At 39.9% G+C, this 20,545-nt stretch overlaps 1 protein-coding gene and 1 pseudogene across 5 annotated transcripts in view; both read right to left on the reverse strand.

Annotated features, from left to right (window-relative positions):
* The window catches only part of Dnm3 (dynamin 3), a 626,878-nt gene that overhangs the window by 438,566 nt on the left and 167,767 nt on the right, over positions 1-20,545 (reverse strand). The window lies entirely within an intron of this gene.
* Positions 15,722-16,306, reverse strand: LOC105741600 (annotated as a pseudogene).

Consider the following 20,545-nt stretch of genomic DNA (forward strand, 5'->3'; position numbering starts at 1 on the left):
CAAGTCCTAGCCCAGGCCCCGGTGAGTGTGTGGGAGAGCTTCCTGCTACCCTGCACCGGAGGGACCTGCCAGTCCAAGCCCAGGCGCAGCATGGGTGAGACCATCTTCCACCCTCTAGGGACTTTCCCACCACTCCGCAGCACCCCCCTCCCACCCTGCCTGCCGAGTGAGAATTTCTGCCGTGTTCTGGAGACCCCCAGATCCAGCCCTAGCCCAGGCCCGGTGAGTGTGTGGGAGAGCTTCCTCTCCCCTCTACTCCTTCTTATCCCCTCCAGACTCAGCTCAGGCCAGGCATACAGGCCTGGGGTTAAACCCTTCAGCTGCAATCCCTGCAGAGAGAATAGGGGACAAAGCCACCCAGCTAGTCCAGGAGCAGAACATCTTGCCAGAGGGGCACAACAGGATCACTTCCAAGGGCAGCAGCAGGAAGGAGCTGAGCACAGCAGCCAGACCCAAGCCAGGCATAGCAGGATAAATCCAAACTTTGTAGATTTGCACCTGAATTTCAGTAGGTGCTAAGGTTATAACTGCAACAAAGCTCTACAACAACGATTGGAAGACAGTGCTACCCAAAATGACGAGAAGGAGCAAAATGCAATCTCAGACCCCAAGCCCCCCCATAACAAATGCAGAGGACACTAACACAAAACAAACTGGTAATCACACAGCTGAAATCAATGAATCAACAGCTTCTGAAATGAAGAAACAACTGCAGAAAGGTATAGAGGAACTCAGATTGGAAATAAAAAAAGAAATCCCTGAATTAATAACATCTGCAGGAAAAAATCAAATGCAGAAACATATGGAGGAAACCCAATGCCCACACAGGACAAGTGCAGAGGATGCTAGCTCAGCTCAAATGTATGAATTAATAGTGTTGAAAGTAAATAAGTAACAGCAGAAAGTTATAGAGGAACTCAGAGAGGAATTCTTTTCTGAAATAAATGTCTTCTGCATTAAGGGATATACACACATCTTTGGAGGAGCAATGACAGAAGTTATGGTTTATGGGCTGGCCAGATAGTTCAGTGGATTAAAGCATCTGCTTAGGCAGAGCACAGCGACTGGGGTTTAATCCCCAGCATGCTGGGCTGGCCCTGCCCCCAGGGCAAACTGAGGTGGCGATTAAGACTAGGCATGGTGGCGTGTGTTGTAATCCCAGCACTTGGGAGGCTGAAAACAGGAGAATCACTACAAGTCTGATCTACATAGTGAGACCCTGTAGACCCTGTAAAGCCTGTCCTAAATATATTTCTAAAAAATGAAGTTATGGCTTATGTTTAGATATCCCCTCAAATCCTCATGTAGTCATAAGTGGGGCTTATTGAGCGGTGACTAGACCTGCAGTGTGTGATGCGAGAATTGTTCATGGTACAACATGTGGATCAAAGGCACTAGGATTAAAGGTGTGAGTGCCACCCTCCCTAAGTAGCCTGGATAAGAAATAAGGGATAGAAAGAGCTGTGGTTGTCCCTCGTGGCTTTTGCTACTTTCTCCCTGCCATGAACTGTTTCTCCTCTGTGATGCTTGTCTACCATGCCACCCTTCCTTCGAGAAAGCAGATAATGAACTAAAACCTCTGCAAACTGATCTAAATAAACCTTTTCTCCCTAAATTTGGGCATTCGGTATTTTGTCTCAACAACAAGAAAAGTACCTAAGACAGATTCACAAACTATATGACATGAAAGTGATGCTCAAATCCAGCAACCTAATTTTATTGTCAATCGCTATATTTTTCTACCAAATGTTAGCTATCAGTAGATAGCCATGCAGTTACTAAGGAACTTAGTCAGATCAGCTGGGCATATTTATCTACAGAACTAAAAGTTTTATAAGATGTCTCTTTCAAGGCCAGAATTCTGAGAAAAGGGATAATTTCCAGGTTGAGAAGAGATTATGTACAGTAATAAATTTAGAACAATTTAATGCAATTCTTCCATTCCCACCAACTAGAAAATAAACCTGATAAATTAAGAAATAATAAAAACTGATAATTGTGTTTTAGTTATGCTTCTCTTTAGTAAAGAATAGCCACAGTAATGAGGAATCAAAGATTCCTGATGAAGACCTTGCAAAGGCACGTCAAAAATCTGATATTTACATAATGCAAAAGTAACACTCACTGGCTCAGGGATCAACTTGTCTGTGGCCCTTGCTAGCTTATCACTAGGAAACTACAGGATGAAAATCAGGCCTCACAGAGTGTGTGTACAGCCCTGGGAAAGTTATTAACAATATGCCTTTCAACTCTCAAAACACTGTCATTCTGAAGGACAAATTATTATATGTTCTCTCTAATGCATCAAGGAAAAGGAAAAAATAATGGTTCTATGATTTAAAACTGAGTAATGGGACTCCAGCCTCAGAAGTCAAGAGCTTAGATGTTACTAACTCATCCTTATAGTACATAAAACATGGAACAATCCAAAAAAAAAATCAACAACCTTGCAGAGATGTGAGATCACAGAGCAAGCTGCTACCAAAATTTTAGAGGGATAGGTGAACACAAAAACCATAATTTATCAGAGCAGGAACCTATGAGCAGAAAAACAAGACCCATTAAAATGACCTAATTGTATATCATGTACAAAAATCCACTCTAAATATAAGAATACATATAGATTAAAAGTACTTGGGTAGGAAAGAGATAACATACTATCATTGATGAAAAGGTGGGAATAGCTGTAAAAAAATCTCAGACATATATCAAGAGTTTTGCTCAGCAAAAAATAGGATCAAAAGAATGAGACAAGTCACAGGTAGGAAGAAAATATTTGCATCACACACAGACATCTGATAAAGAACTGTTACCCTGAAATATACAAAGAATTCTTATGATGATAAGAAAATGAACTCTTCAATTTTACAATTGGAAAAGCACCTGAGCAAATACCTCTACAAAAGAAGATAAACAGAAAACAAGCTTATAGAAATGTGTACAACATTGCATATCACTGGGAAATAGCAATTAAAATAACTGAGGCATCAATGCACATCTAAAAGGATGGCCTAATCTATAAAACTGAAAGCAAAAAATGTTGTTGAGGAAGGAGAGGAGAAGCATCTACATCTGTTGGAAAATAATACAACTACCCGGGAAGATAATTCAATGATTGCTAACAAAACAATCTTACCATATGATCCAGGAATTGTGTTTCTCTGTATTTGGCTTAATGGGTTAACACTTCTGTCTACATCAAACCTGCATGTAGATAGTTACAGCAGATTTATTTATAGTTGCCAACATTTGGAAGTGACCAAGAAGTCCACTGTATGCTGATGTATGAATAAACTGTGGTACTTTCAGGCAATGGAATATTAAATAGTCCTAAAAAGAAGTGAGCTATCAAGCCATGAAAAGACATGGAGAAAATTGAAATGCATATTGCCAAGTGAATGAATCCATCCTCAAAGGGCTGTACATTACAATTGATTGCAACTGTCTGATGATCTGGAAAAGGATCTAGTGAGAGCAAGTGCTTGCCAGGGATGGAAAGGAATTGAGAAATTAAAAGGCAGAAAACAAAGGATGCTTTATTTTTTTTTTCCATCAAGTATTTTTTTTTATTTTTTTTTATTTTTCAACAAATAATACACTGCATATATTCTTCCCAGTGGTTAATTGCTGCACAAGATGCGGACTTGTGATCCTATTTACAAACACCATTAGAACAAATCACTCCATTCATTAACAGAATGTAACTATATATCTATCCCAACCACCCTGAATACACAGATACAAAATGGACATTCATCCACATACCCCATTTTTTCTAAGTTCCGTTATTGAATATTATAGGTGTGTAAACTCAGCAAAATATTCTAAAAGAGTCCAGTAGCCCATAATAGCATTGGGTCTTCTGTTTAACTGGCAATGTCAGAAATTATTGACCTGAGTCCCCCACAGCTCAACTTAACAGCATGGCTTTATTTCTTATATTTCGACTTCATATTTTTCTACTGGATGGTTAAGACCAAGGTAAAGCAGGACCTATGCAACAAGAGTTGTAGCTTTTTGGTCTGAGAAGGTCAGTGAAATGCCCTCAGGATTTGTCCTGAGATCCTGTACCTCAGATTGTAGAACCTTTATCAGTGCAGCCATGTGGATGAGTCACGGCCAATGCTTGGCCAGTGTGCTCTCTGTGAAAGCCTGAGAGAGTATCTTCTCCCCATGTGACTCTCCAAAGGATGCTTTAATGCAGTAAAACCATTCTATGATACCACAATGATAGACATATGTCAGTGTTCAAAGCTACTGAAGTTACACCACCAAGAGTGAGCCCTAATGTACACTATGGACTTTGAGTCATAATGATTTATCAACAAGTGGTTCATCGGCTATAACAAACGTACCACTCTTGTGTGGAATACTGATAGTGGGGAAAGCTATACAATGGGAATATATGCAAACCATCTTACTTTCTGATATATTTTTTCTCGTACATAAAACTCTAAAAATAATTTTATTAATCAAAACATAGAATACAGTAATATAACATATGTAAAGCATGTGGAAAATGTAAAGGGTTAACAGAATTCTGTGCCTTAACCGTGGGAAATTATTTTAAAAAAAAAAACAATCCTTGTTCTTCCTGTTATCTACCCTAAAAAATGTATTCTCCCTCTCGACTCAAGGCTGTTTAACAATAAATAACTGTTTCTTGTCAAGGCAGCAAGCTCCCTCCCTAACCATCTCCTGTACTGTGGTCAGCTTAAGATGTATCCTATAAAACATGAACTTATCACTAAGCTGTGAAAGACCCTTTAGTTACGAACAGTTTGCAGCTGTATCGAATAAATGTAGTTTTCTGTTATTCTGTGCTAGATAACAAATTCGCTTACCAAACTGGGTGTGATTTCTGTAATAAACACCCCCCTGCTACCGCGTTCAGGGGCCGATCAGCCTTCTCCTGTGAGAGAAACGGCTGACGGACCTGAGCTCAGCAAATAAAACGCTCTATTCAAATTTCTATCTGGCTGATCTGGTTCGTATGCACAGTGACCTATAACAGAAAATAAAACCTTTTAATAAATAAATGGTGTGATTCCAGCTCTATTTCTCCAGTATTCATAATAGATACTAATTCTAGTCTCTGGTCAAACCTGTGACTTTCAGTTCACCGTGTGACTATTATTCTTACCTCTTCAGCCTCACAACGCTATCCCCTTCAATTCTGTTTATCTTTATCTACGTTTCTTTGTCAAGTCCTACCCATCTTTCAAAATTCCTTTCAGGCTCATAGTCACCCAAAAACATAAGTCAAAGTCTTTTATCTTTGTCCTTAAAGCTCTTTATACACTTGATTATATGTTAGTCTTACTCACCGAGTCATGAGCTCTCCAAGAATAGAAACTACATAGACTCTAGATAACCTTTATCACTTACACAAATGCCAAACAGAAAATGAGAACTTGATAATGTAGTCTTAGTTACATTTCTCTCATTATTGAGACAAAATATGCAACACGCAAAGTTAAATGGAGAAAGATTCACTTCAGCTCATGGTTTGCAGAGGTTCCAGACCATAACCAGCTGGTTCCAAGGCAGGGTGGCATGGTAGACAAGCATCACAGAGGAAAAACAGTTCATGGCAGGGAGAAGGTAACAAAAGGAACAAAGGACCACCACAGCTCTTTCTGTCTCCTTATTCAGGCTACATGGGGCAGGTAGCACTCATACCCTTAATCCTAGTGCTCTTCATCTTAGCATTACACCATGAATCAATTCCAGCATCACATACTCTACATCCAGCCTCCTCTGAATAAAGCCTGCCTATGTCTGCATAAGGCTCTGAGGGGCCATCTAACCCTAAGCCAACAGCTGTCTATTTATTAAGTGAATAAATGAACCAAAAGCATCATCTTATTTGTCTTGAAATCAGACAAGAATTGACATACAAATTTCAGAGGCAATATAGAATATCATTCCACCATATTATATAGGTTAGCACACAGTGATTGTCTCAAAAGAATGCAGCAAATTTTTCTTTTTACATGTGCAACTAACTTATAAGTAGTATGTTTTGCCATCTAATTAAGAGGTGGGACAAAACCAAGCCATGAACCATTATCATCTGGAACACTGAATACACTGAAACAACAACAATGAAAAAAAATCAACACAGTTAGTGTAAACATACATGCAACAAAATTGAAAACCAACAGAAAATTGGATGTCCTTCAGTTAATTCGCTTTGTTTTGAGTTTTGGTGGAATTTGGGGAGGATTTTTAAAAATGTTGTTCTTTCTGTTTGGCAATTTTTTTTTTTTTTTAGCTGTTTGGCAATGATTATGGAATAATTTATTTCTGAAAGAAATCAATGATGAATAGGAGTTTCTTTTTTTCCAATAACTTTTCCATGAATATTATTATTGTATTACCTCCAACTATTCAGAATAGCAATTTTCATTTTCAAAATTATCAGATAATATTTTCTATGATACTACAGAACATAAAATGTATGGCTATTAAGCCAATAGAGACTGTATCTTGGTCACCAAAACAGTCCAGAGTTTAACAAAGTACTGGGAAAATGTAGTATTTCTGGAAGGAAAGGAGCAGAAAAAAAGAAAGCAAGAAAAAATACAGAGGAAAAGGAGAAAGTGTTACTTCAAAAATGAGAAAAATCTATGTACAAGGTTGTACATTTCCTGACAAATCTTACCTCAAAATAGACAAAGTAATGAAAAAACAAAACAGGAAGACTCCATATTCATTTAAATCCTCAACTATTTGTCCATTTCCTTCTTTATTCGCTGGTGCACTACTAACTTATATATCTAAGTCTTGTGGAAACCACTAACAGGCTGCACAAAACTATGACAAATGAGAGACGAGAAACAAAATAAGCTGTATAATTACCCACTTTCTGTTTGAAGGCTGTCACAAATTAGATATAAATGGCCACCAAAAGTCTCAGGTGTTCAGAGGTGAGGCTTTTAGAGTGTGATGGGCTCGTGGAGGAGTTGTACTCACAGCTGAAAAGATTGTTAGAAGGGGCCTGGCTGGGGGGACAGGCCCCTGGGGACATGACCTGGAAGCGAATCTTGTCCCTGGTCCCTCCCGTTGTCCTCTCTCGGCTTCCTTCCTCCCACAGGGGGCACAGCTATTCACTCCTCTGCCTTGCCCTTCCATCATGCCAGTTCAGCCTTGAGGCTAACTGAATATAGACTGAACCCTTTGAAACCACACCAAAATAGATCTGTCTTCCTTTAAGCTGGGAATGTCAGGTATTTTGTCCCCATTATGAGAAAGTGACAAAGGCCAGGCTACAAAGAGATCTCATGGCAGGTCTTGAGCTGCATAGTAAGACCCTGTCTCAAAAAAAAACACACAAAAAAATTAGTATCAGAATTGTATCTGTACAGTTTTTAAATGTTTGAAGTAAGGAACATATACCTCCCCACAGATCAAAAAGGAAGTTAATGGGAAATATTTAAAACACAGCCTTAAACTGACTCCGATTTAACTTATGATGCTTTTACTTTATAATGGTACAAAAGCAACACACATTCAATAGAAACACTTACAATTTTGACGTAGTACTGTAGGTGACACAATAAACTTTCATATTGCTAAACAATGGCAGCAAGCCACAGTCAGCCAATTATCCTGAAGGTAAACAAACAATACTCTAAAATGTATTGTGTTGGGGCTGGTGAGATGGCTCAGTGGTCTAAAGCACCTACTTGGAACAAGCTAAGCTATGCAAAGCAGAGGGACCACGGTTCAATCCCCCAGCACCACATGCCAGCTAGCCCCGCCCCCTGGTGGGCTGAGCTGGCCACACACACACACACACACACACTAAATAAATAAATGTTTAAAAAACAAAAGACAGTTAAAAATAAATAAATAAATAAAAATTAAAAAAAATAAAAAAAACTTAAAATGTATTGTGTTGCTAAATTAAGATGTTTGGTAGGTTAGGTATTTTATAACTGATTGTGCTACTAGAGCGTCTAAGTTAAGTATTTTAAATGTCTCTTTAGTTTATGATATTTAAATCGCAATGGATTTCTTAGCACATAAATTATGTATACCAAGAAGTACTTATACTATAAATTGAACAAGATAAAAGGTCACTAAGTCAAATTTTATAGTATGTAATTAATAAACGTGTGCGTGTGTGTGTGTGTGTGTGTGTGTTTGTGTGTGGTACTAGGGATTGAACTCTGTACTCAGTGCTTGCCAGGCAGGCATTTAAGCCGCTAAGTCCCTTACAGTATGTAATTAAACTAAAGGTTTAGGGCCAGCCAAATAGCTCAGCAATTAAAGTGCCTGCAAGCAGGCACAGGGGGCAGGGGTGCGATCCCCAGGCCTGCCATGCCAGCCCCACCCTGACCCTGAGGCTCGCTAGGACAGCAATTGAGACTGGGCACGCACCTATAACCCCAGCTCTTGGGAAGCTGTAAACAGGCTGATCACTACAAGTCCAACCTGGTAGTAAGACCCTTAACACCCTGTAGACCCTTCCCTAAAACACAAAAATAAATAAATAAATAAAATAATGGACTGTGCCAGCTATAAATTTAATGTAATTCCAGATAACCCAAAAAGATTTTTGTAGAAACCGACAAGATAATAAAAAATTGAAATGAATATATAAAAATATCTATCATAACCAAAGCAATAATGAAAAATCCCACACATACTATCTGTTTCACAAAACAATTACATAAATATGAAGCTACAATAATTAAGGAGATGTGGGTTGGGGAGATAGCGCAGTAGAATAAGCGCTTGCCTGGCAAGCGCAAGGGCCTGAGTTCAATCCCCGGTTCCCCCCACGAAAAAAAGAAGAAGAAGAAGAAGAAGAAGATGTGGTATAAGCACAAGGATAGTCCACTAACCAATGTAATAAAATTTTAAGTTTGGGAATTGTAGATTTAGGTAAAATAAACACTAAACATATTTATATATACACGAACTTAGATATATAATTGGATTTTAACAAAGATATCCATGCAGTTTAATGAAGAAAGGACAATGTATTCAAAATAAATGGTATAGGAACCATTATATCTCCATATGGAAAATAATAATCTCTGATCCTTCTCACTATAATAGTAATTCTTAAAAATCACAGGCCTAAATTTGAAACTACACCTATAAAACTTCTAGGTCAAAGTGTGGGAAAAAGTCATTCTAAAATAGGACTAGGCAAAGATTTTTTTAGGATAAAAGAATGAACTTTGTAAGAAAAACTTATAAACTGGACATCAAAATTAAAACTTTCTTCAAAAGATACAGCTCTGGTAAGCACAAGGTCCTGAGTTCCAGCCCTAGCACCAATAAATAAGTAAATAAATAAAAGATATGGCTAGTCAGTCTGGGCAGGTGAGCTACAAACTAAGAGGACATGTTACCAATGCATAATAAAGACATGCATCAGAACACATTTTTTAACAACTTAGTACTAAAAAAGCAACCCATTTAAACAAGAGAAGTTAGAGTATAGCTCAGTGGTACAGCACATACATTACATATGTGAGAACCTGGGTTGGATCTCCAGAACCACAAAGGAAATAAATAAATAAGCAAAAGATTTAAATAAACACTTCGGGGGCTGCCCCTTAGCTCAGTTCTTTAAGTGGCTACTTCAACAAAGCCATCAGGCTCAAGTTGCTGTAGTTCGATCCCCACAACTCAAGCCAGCCAAACCCACCCTGAAGGCATTCGGAGCTAAATAAATAAATAAATAAATAAATACTTCGCAAAAGAAAATATATGTATGAATGGCCTTATACAATTACCCAACAATTCTACTCTTTATTTCCCACGTGGAATAAAACATATGAACATAGAAAATGTTTACATTAATATTTATGGCAGCTTTATCTGTAATAACCTAAAACCAGAAATAACCTACAGATCCATCAACAGGTAAATGGAACAAAGTGTGGCATATGCACACAAAGAAATACGAGTCTTCAGTTTAAAAGAATGCACTCTTCACACATTCACTGGTATAAATGAGCCTCAAAAATGTTATATTGAGCAAAAGAAACCAGGTACCAAGAGTGCTTATGCATGACTCCATTTCTATGAAGCTTTAGAAAATACAAATCTAATTTATAGGACAGAAAACAGCTCAGTTTTTTTCCTGGAGCCAGAGGTGAGGTTTTAGGGTAAAGAAAGAAGTAACACAAGGGAAGCTTTACAGGTGATATTAGTTCAGGCTGGTTAACTTGTGACTGGTTAATACCACTAGATCTCTCTTGTTAAACACCATCCCTTACACCCAAACCAAATCTAAGCTCCCCTGGCCACCTGTCCTCCCAGATTAAGAATTCCTCCAACAGCACAAGTTCCTATTAAGTCAGAGCATCCTATGACCAAACTTAAAGGGAATATGATTTGCATTCTCCACACCACGATTGGCACTATTCTCAGAAACCAGGACTTTTAAAAATAAAACACACAAGATAGCTCAGTAGAATCAGTGCTTCCCTGGCAAGCGCAAGGGCCTGAGTTCAATCCCTGGTTCCGGGAAAAAAAAAAAAAAAAAAAAATTACACACAATGGTATAGGCATATAATTTTGGAAGTTGGCTCTGGCTTTGCATATTGTAATGGCTTATATAGGTGATGATCCATCCATGTGAAAAGAGCTCTGGTCAAGTGATGGTTCTATAGCTCTGAGAAATAAGACAAAAGTTTAAAGCAAAGCCAGTGTTGCTGAGTAAGATCGTAGCTTAGTGGGTATACACTTTCTGAAATAGTCACATTTATTGGGGCTCTTAAAAAGTCTATAACAAAAATTCCTAGTGGAAAAATAACTTGACAGGTAAAGATGCAGGAGTCATTAACCCACATTTTAACCAATGAGTAATTAATTTATCTTTTATAATACTCTCATATAGCTTATTAGGCATGAGTCACTCTTCTAAGTACTTTGCAGACATCAAATTTCATTTAACATAATCATAATCCTATAAGAAAAGTATTATTATCCATATTATATAAATAAGGAAACTGAGTCACAGAAAGATTAAGAAATTTGTCCTTGATTATACAATCAAAGTTTACAAAGACTAAAATTTGGTAAAACCAAATTTTTAAACTCTGGCAGTTTGACTCCAGAGTTTGCTCTATTAACAATGAGAGAGCTTTGTTTTGAAATGCAATGTTTATATTTTATGATTTTATTAATTGGAATTCTTATTAAGACAAAATTTCTTTGGAATGTTTCTCTGTTATGTTAACAGCACAGCTTGTACTTTCATTCCAACATGCTGCCTGCTTTCTCCTCTCACCTATCTGCCAATTCTTTTCATTGGGCCATCTGGAACCACCTATACTGTCACCAAATTACTCCAACACATCCATGCTCTGGCCTAAATATTTTTCACTTGCTGGTCTTCAATTTAAACTGCTTCTCTTCTTTCTACCTCTTACATGCAGACCATATTCTCCCAGGACCCATAAAGATCAGGGTTAGAGAAAAGCCCAGAGCAATTTGAACATTTCCTCATTCCTTGGTGCTTTTCCAAACCAAATTCTTTACCAGCGCATAAAAACACTGCTTTGGAGTCAGACATCATCTGGTCAGAGCACCCTATATTTCCAATCATCATTGTCATCTATCAAATGCCAACCTAGCCATCATGAACACATCCACCATTTGTTGAATGTTTTAGCATTCCAGTATTCCTTACTAATCTTAGTTCTACCAACACAAGCAGTGTCAACGTACACGCGTGCGCTGTACAGTTCTCTGTTTAGGTCTCTTACCCCTTCCACTCTGTGATTCTCACCTACATGTCCTGGTAGCAATTTCCTCCCATGAGGATATCCTGGATATTTTTAACCTGGATTCATCTGTTCCCACTGTAAATCATAAACTCCCATTTACTCTCTAACCATACTTTCCTAGTTTCCAATTCCTTTGTTCTCTATATAAGTCTATCACTACTCCTCAATCTCAATAGAGCTCTATCCCTAAAACATCTCATTTCCCTAAAACTTTCAATCCCTTTATGGCTTCACTTTCTTCCCTTCTTCACAGTCTACATTTCCGACTCTTGCCAATGTGCTGAAGTCTCATGCCCACTGTCTTTCTCACCCAACCAACAGTGCAAATTCCTGTCCCCAACACAATCATAGTCTTTACTCTTCCCAGGCAAGTTCTGGATATTTCTGGGGTTGAACAGTTCAGATACTTAGTGTAGCTGGCTCTGGGACGCACAGACCTTTAGCAAGGTCCCTTCTCCTTCCCTCTTTCTCCCCTCACCTCCCTTCTCTCTCTTCCCTCTCCCCAGATGTCATTAGGATGAATGAAGGGAAAGAGAAAGGAAAAGAAAAAGGACCCTGAATGTCAGCCAGAAAAAAAAATAAGTACAGACATTTCAAAAATGTTTTGTTTTGTTTTTGTTTTTCAAGTGGTCATATTTTATTCATACTGTCACAAAATAGCCTTATGGCTCTAGTTAAGTTATATATTCTGATAGCTTGTTCAATGTTTTCATACTATGCTATAAACTGTTAGAAACTGAATTATGTCAGTATCCAAGAGTAAGATTTAATTACACAAGCAACTAGTGACTATACCTCAAATCTGAATTCTGAAATAACAAAGACATCAGAGCATAATTATTCTATAACACTATAGTCAATTTAACCAAACACTTCAAATCGTGAAGCAACATATCCATATATAAAGATAATTCTTGAGAAAATAAACATTCATATTATTAATTTCTAATTAAATTCATGACAAGAGAGAATATTTTTATTGTTTTCCACTTTTTTTAGGTTTTCCAACAAATAGCATTTCTTTCTACATTAAATTTCTGTATTCAAACGCCACCGGGAGCAATTCCGGGAAAGCTTACGCTTACCCAGCAGTGTCTTTACAGTGACCTCCAGTGGCAAAGGAATGAATGGTCGGTTTTAGCAGTTCCCGCCACTGTGGCCTCCAACTCTGCCAATGTCTGCACAACATATTCTTTCCTTCTCTTTAGAAAATAATCCATATTTCTCTCTGTAATCTCTTTCTCTCTTGCACACATGCATAGACACATACACACACATGCACACTAAGTTCTAAACATATTCTTATCTCTTTCAAAATAAATTTCAAAAGCCAAGGCCACTCCATATTCTCAATTAAAACAGCATAGTAAGAGTATATACTTTATTGAAAGCTTTTTAAATGAATTATTTAATATAATATCTTCAGTTCTGAAATAAGACTCAAACTTACTCTTAAATTTTGCAAAGGAAACTCAACTCTACTCTTGAGTAAGGTCACTGCTCCACATCTAGATAAGTCTTTGAAAATGGGCTAATTTACAACATAAGATTTGAGAGAATTCTAGCAGTTGTATGTGCAAATAACTCTGATCTGGGAAAGGGAGGCAGACAGGGGTGAGGGAAAGGAAAGTAAAAATGATTAGACATTGCTATGGCTTGCGTCTAGAGAGCCCCTCAGTGTCTGATGAGGTCCTATGTGGGGCTTTTCAGAGGTGGATGGCGATGGGTGGCTGACGCTGGAATTACCAAATTAGCCCATGGATTTGTTTAGCATAGTTCTGGGTGTGGATAATGAGAAGGCCCACCCTGGGTGTGGGTGGCACCACCCAAACAGCCAGTGGCCTGGATGGACAGAAAGGGGCAGAAAGGGGCACGTGTTCCCACTACACTTCACTACTGCACTGCTTGCTGCCTTCTGCCTACCTGAACTGCTTCTGCTCTGTGATGCCTGTCTGCCACGCCACCCTGCTGTGGAGCCAGCCAACTATGAAAACTGTACAGATTGTGAGCTATAATAAACCTTTCCTCTTTTAACTTTGAGTCTGGTACTTTGTCTCACCAATGAGAAAAGTAACTAAAACAGATATAACATGTATTTGCAACAAAGTCCCCAAGATGAATGTAATCATTTATTGCAAACATATGCTAATGAAGTATAATGAAAAATGCAAGTGCGTACAATGCAAAACAGTAACATGGATTTGAAGTCTTCATATGATTCTCAGATTTTGTAGTATAAAATTATGATAACAGACTACATATACTTCCGAAAAATGTTTTGACCTCATAGGATTGAAAGAACATATGTATTTGTGGCCCTTGCTTAAGGAGGCACCTCCTTTTTTTTTTACAAGCCAATCTCTTTAATAAACATAGATTCAAAAATCCTCAGCAGCCTGCAAGCAGGTTCAGGGACTGTGGGTTCAATACCCAGGACAGCCATGTCGGTCCCACCCCAGGGGCATGCTGAGATAGCAACTGAAACTGGGCATGGTGGTGTATACCTGTAATCCCAGCTCTTGGGAGGCTGCAAACAGGCAGATCACTATGAGTCCAATCTACTAGTGAGATCCTGAACACCCTGTAGACCCTTCCCTAAAATACAAAAAAAAAAAAATCCTCAGCAAGAGGCCAGCCTGATAGCTCAGCAGATTAAAGCGCCTGCTTAGGATTTTTTTTTCTGTATTTAGAACAGGGTCCACAGGATCTCACTACACAGATCAGACTCATAGTGATCCTCCTGTTTTCAGTCTCCCAAGTGCTGGGATTACAGGTGCACGCCACCACACCCAGTCTCAGTCACTGTCTCAGCATACCCTGGGAGCAGGCCCAGCACTGCACGCCCAGGAATCAAACCCCAGTTCCTTTACCTGCCTATGTAGGCGCTTTAGTACACTGAGCTATCTGGCTGGTCCTTTTAGCATCCATTCGTGATAAGACTCCTCAAGAAAATAGGCAATAAAAGATGTTACTTCATTCTGACAAAAGCTATTTTCAACAAATGTATTTTCAACATCATACTGTCAAAATGGCCATGCTATTAAAACTGATACAGAGATTTAATTCTCTCCCAAGAAAGAGTGTGAGAAGGCAGCATAAGCTTTTCAGACAAGGAAGGTAATGAGGTTCATGTTAGAGGTTTTGAGCGTGGGTACATCGGGCTCTGAGGATCATGCTGGTGTGGCCACCGCCAGGATTGGGGCTGGTGGCTGGGGTGACTGCCACAGTCTCCAAGTCCTCTAATAGATTTCATGACATTTTTACTCAGAAGATGAGGACCTACTAGCTATATCCAAGAACCAAAGCAAAAACAAATTGTGGAAGGGCTCCAGCAGATAGATAGCACAAGAATCCAATATGGATTGTAGACGGCATCAAGTTAAATTCTTTTTTGGATGAGTTGACTGAAAAAAATTGAGTGAACAACTTTGTAATTAAGAGAAATATATATTAAAATTTATATTAGATGTGCAGTTACATGGGTTTATTGATATATGTGAGGCAGGTTTATAAGTTCGGAGGCAGGAGAGCCCACAATGGTCATGTGCATGATGGAGGGACAACCAGGGCATCCAGTAGTTGCTAAGTCCAAGAATCTGGAAGCTGTGTAACAAGAGACATCAGAAAGCAGTGCCAGTCCAAGACTGAGAGCGGGAAACACCCTGGAAATGTCCTGATGTGAGTCTGCACTGAGAGACTGATGAAGCTGAAGTCTGATGCCCACAGGTGATGGCAGCAACAACAACAAAAAAAAAAAAAAAAAAAACACATTCCCCTGAATAGAAAAGGGTTTCACTGTGTCATTCAGGTTGGCCTTGAACCCCAGACCATCTTGCTTGAGCCTGCTGAGTGCTGAGATTACAGCGTTGTGCCACACCATACCCAGCACTCAATTTTTCTTGAAGTTTATTACCAAGCAATTATTTTATGCTTCTCTGAGCCTTGAAAGAGCACTCTGGTGTTCAGATGATGTTCTCATAGCCAGACTACTTCAGTGTGTCTGGTAGGTGGGGATCCTCCACCTTTTTTGGTATTTGCACAATAGAATAAAGAGCATTTGCTGGGTCTTCTCCTGGATAATTTTTCTGAATGTGGGGGATTATGTCATACTCTGTGTTCTCTGCAAAACAGGGATAAAAGCTAGGAATTTCCTGGTGGGTGTCCAGTTCACTCTTGCTTTCAATAGGCTGTTTTCTTCTATTTGTCCACATAATCAAACCAAATGTCACGGGTACAAGGACGCATAGCAGGATGACCAACAACAGGAGACTCAGGGGTGAGCTTGAGTCCTGAGCAGTACCTCTACAGAGCGTCCAGGCAAGGATGGGACTTGAAGAATTGCTCCTGACAGGGTTCTTGGCCATGCAGATGAAGGTCATATCATGTTCCCTGAGAGTCTAAGAGATTGGGAGGATGGAGCCATCATGAGACTCACTGGCTGCCTGATCCAAGGCCTTCCAGGTGTGAGCCACATCCTCTCCTCCCTCTTCCATGGAACATGTTAGGTTGGTTATACCGGTGCCATTCTTATGGCTTTGTAGACCCATGGTAACTCTGGGTTAGATAGGCATTCATAGACATGCAGCCTATACTTCCGGGTGAGGGGTACTAGGGAGTCTCAACTGTGTACCACCACAGAGTAGATGCCTGAGTCAGTTTTTTTCAGTTGGCTGAACCTCAGACAGTAGCCTCCATCTTGGAAAAGTATCCTGGGCTTGTTCTGTTTCTGTGTTATTATGACAGTAGTCTATTTGTCTTCCATGGCTGGCTCTACAGTGACAAAATTCATTTCGTTGAAAGTCCAGGCAATACTGTCAACTTGCTGTACCATGAAATTCACAGGGAAAGTCACAGACCCACCAACGGCCCCAACCACCTCCTAGAAGGCTTCAGGGGCTGCTGACACTCTGGTCCTTGAGAGGAGCTCCAGCTCATCACATTTGGACACCCACCTCCAGGCTTATAGCCTGGACTGTCCAGATTCCTGGTGTGGACCCACGTAAGGCCCTGTAGTGAGCTTCAGACCTTTGACTTTTCTTGGCCTCCTCCAACTTCCCAGCCTGCAGATGGCTCATCCTTCCATCCTTGACTCTGCAGGCAGCTACTTTAAGCCTGTCTGATAAAGATAGATAGGGTGGCAGGTAGAACAAGCAGGTTCTGAGGGTGATGGTCGGGGGTCACGGGCCACTTCTTATCGGTTGGAGCTACCAGTGCAACCATGTGGGATTGGCCGGTCATCCGTGGATGGCATCTAGAACAGCAAACCTTATGCCATTTTTTTTTTTGGGGGGGGGGGTCCATGGACAAGATCAATCCAAGCCTGAATGTAATAGATCTGGTCAGGGTGTCCAAGATTTCCGAAAATGACTCTCCAGACCGAGTAAACATGAGAAAGTTTAAAGGAACCTTCCAGAGGCCAAGCAGCCTTGGGGAAGGAGAGCCAATCCAATTCACAGAAGGTTTGGAGTTTTCCAGGGAATACTGAGTCCATGTACCCTGAGGCTCATTGTCTGAAATCCTGAAAATGATTTAGAACACATTATAGGGGCGACAAAGATGCAGAAACAGAAGCAGACTGATACATAGTTATTAGACAGACAAACGACAATCAGCTAAAACACACAAAAATGAAACAGAACAGGCACCTAAATTCTAAAGAAGGCATCCTTAAAGTAGAAAATGATGCATTGAAAAAAGGAAAATTAAAGATGAGAAGAAATGAGGAGCTAGACCTTTTGCAAATGGTTAGACTATCTAGAGGAGAGAAAGGGGAGAGGAAGGGAAAGCAAAAGAGGATCAGGATACAATATGCACATGTACCAATTCCCCAAGACAAGAAGAAAACATGCATCAATAAAAAATTTACGAATAAAATGAATGATGAATTAAACTGAGCCAATCTAAATGTTTTCAAAGACCACAAATCCATTGGATTTTGCCATTGTTCTCAGAATTTTATTTTAAGAAAACAAAATAAATTGATTTTATAGGTCTCATTCGTGCTAAAAAAAACAAACTCAACAGCACAACACCCTAAGAAATAAAGCCAGGTATGGTGACTCATGCCTGTAATTCCAACATTCTTGGAAACACAGACAGGACAATTCCAAGTTACAGACCAGCGCGGACAATTTAGAGATATAGTGATCATCCACTTCACAATAAAAAATTAAATTCAAAGAGGCTGAGGTTAAGGCTGGCCAGATAGCTCAGCAGACTAAAGCACCTGCTTAGGCAGGCACAGGGACCGAGGTTCAATCCCCCTCATGCTGTGCCAGCCCCTTCCTCGGGGCACAGTAAAATAGCAATTGAGACTGGATGTGCTGGTATGCAACTGTTAATTCCAGTGCTTGGGAGGCTGAAAACAGGAGGATCACTACAAGTCTGATCTGTGTAGTGAAAACCTGTAGACCATGTACTAAATATATACATACAAAGAGGCTGGGGTTGTAGCTCAGGGAGAAAGCCTTGAATTCTATCCTCAAATAAGGAGGAGAATGGGGAGAAAGAGGAAGAGGAGGAGGAAGAGGAGGAGGAGGAGAAGGAGAAGGAGGAGGAGGAGGACAAGGAGGACAAGGAGGAGAAGGAGGAGGAGGAGGAGGAGGAGGAGGAGGAAGAGGAGGAGAAAAAGCCAGAGCATGTCTTCTATGAGATACATATTGATTTATTTACCCCTAAAGAGGTATCTTTATACCTCTTTATAAAGAGGTATCTTTATATATATATTAATATCAATATTATTAACTAGCATAGCTTCTCAACACAATTATTTAATATCTATCCATTTTCTTAATTCAGTTAAATACTTAAGCTAAAATTTCAAGCTAAAATGGGAAGCAAATTAGGGACAAAGGATAGGTTGCAGAAGCTAAAATAAAGGTCTTCTGCATTGACTGCTGTTATAGTTGCAGTTTATAAAAACATTCATTCCATTCTGAGTGCTGACTAAATGCCTGGCTGTTAGAAACTTCTGTTCAACTTAGCGGCACCCCCAGCCTCCCTGATGAGACGGAAAAGTGGGTGCTGGATAAGCACTGCCGAAGATCCGTGGCTGTCAGTCTCCATCACTCAGAGACCTCAATCTTATCCAGATTAAAGAGGGAGACATCAAAATGCAAACGCTTGAGAAAATATGGACACACCCGCATAAAACAACGGAAGTCGGCCTCCCGCTTCATGGTCAGTTCCTGCCCAATTCACAAATTTCACCTCAAGAGAAAACGATGTCCTCCTGCCCAGTCAGAGGTCTAACATTCTTCTTAGGGCGATTTTATACCCCAGAAGAGCCTCTGGTCATGTTAGATTTAGAAATGAAATTCATTTGCTGTGAGATAAATCACCATGAAAGGAATTTCCAGACACACTTGCCTCCCTAGTGAGGCCTTTGAAAGGCCCTCTATTATGGATGACAAGCTGGATGGGTAATGCTAAAATAGTGCTGTGACCCAAGGATAAAAGGCACAGCGACAGTCTTCATGGGTAATGAACTCATTGCTCCAGTAATAAATCAGGACCACCACTGACTCCCCTGCCTTCCACACAGAAATTGTGCTCCCTTTTCATGAACTCAGCTAAGGTATAGTAGCCGCACAACATGAAGATGTCACTAACACTGCCAGCCATGAGGAACGGAAGTGAAAACATAGTATCGTTATTTTATGACCATTAGAACTTGTCAGGATAGGTGGATGTTAAACCATCATAAATAAACTCAGCATGATAAAAAGCTAGATCCCTTCTAGTCAAGCTATCAACTAACTTCATCCACACCCACATGAGACAGTGGAGGACAATCTGGCTGCGACATCTGTTACCCTGGTGATCTCCAGGACAGACTAGGCTGGATATGGAAGTAGCCGGTTCTTACCACATCATGTACATTTTCCCTGATGCGTTGCTCTTGACTAAAAAGAATGACTGGGCTGGGCATGTAGCTCAGCAGCACAGCATCTGCCTGGCAAGTTCAAGGCCCTGAGTTCAATTCCTGGAACCATAAATAATAACTGATTTAAATCACAGAGGACTATTCTTCATCTGTCTGAATTGGAAGCTTATTCATCAATGTATATATTTATACAGGTTTTTGAGAAGTAGTACATTTTAGATAGTAGTCACTACTTTGTACTAAATTTAGCCTGGGGAGGCTCATGGGATAACTCAGTTGTTTAAGCACCTGCTGTCCTAAACAGAAACAGGCGCAGGGGACACAGTTCCATCCCCAGCTACACATGCCTGCCAAAACCACCCTTAAGGCAGCCTGAACCAGCAAAAAAAAAAAAAAAAAAAAAAAAGAGCTTCTCAACTTTAGGGCTGGCCAAATAGCTCAGTGGATTAAAGTGCCTGTTTAGGCAGATGCAGGGGGCCAGGAGTTCCATCCAGGCCTGCTGTGCTGGCCCTGCCCCCAGGGGGCACTGAGACTGTGATTGAGACTGGGCATGGTGGCACATGCCTATAATCCCAGCACTTGGGAGGCTGTAAAACAGGAGGATCACTATGAGTCTGATCTCCGCAGTGAGACCCTGTATACCCTGTACACCCCGTCCTAAATACCAAAAAAAAAAAAAAAAATTAGCCTGTTTGACATAGGCAGGTCTTTTCCACCTAAGCAGGACTTGAGTATATTTGAATACACAGGGCTGATTTTTTTAAAAATGTAGTGAGCATTTAAACTTTTTAACATATTAAAACTTTATTTATTTAGGGGCTGGTGAGATGGCTCAGTGGTCTAAAGCACCTACTTAGAATAAGCTTAGCAAAGCACAGGGACCGCAGTTCAATCCCCCAGC

Source organism: Octodon degus, unplaced genomic scaffold (genome assembly GCF_000260255.1).
Source record: "Octodon degus isolate 3935 unplaced genomic scaffold, OctDeg1.0 scaffold00017, whole genome shotgun sequence".
Classification (NCBI taxonomy): Eukaryota; Metazoa; Chordata; class Mammalia; order Rodentia; family Octodontidae; genus Octodon; species Octodon degus.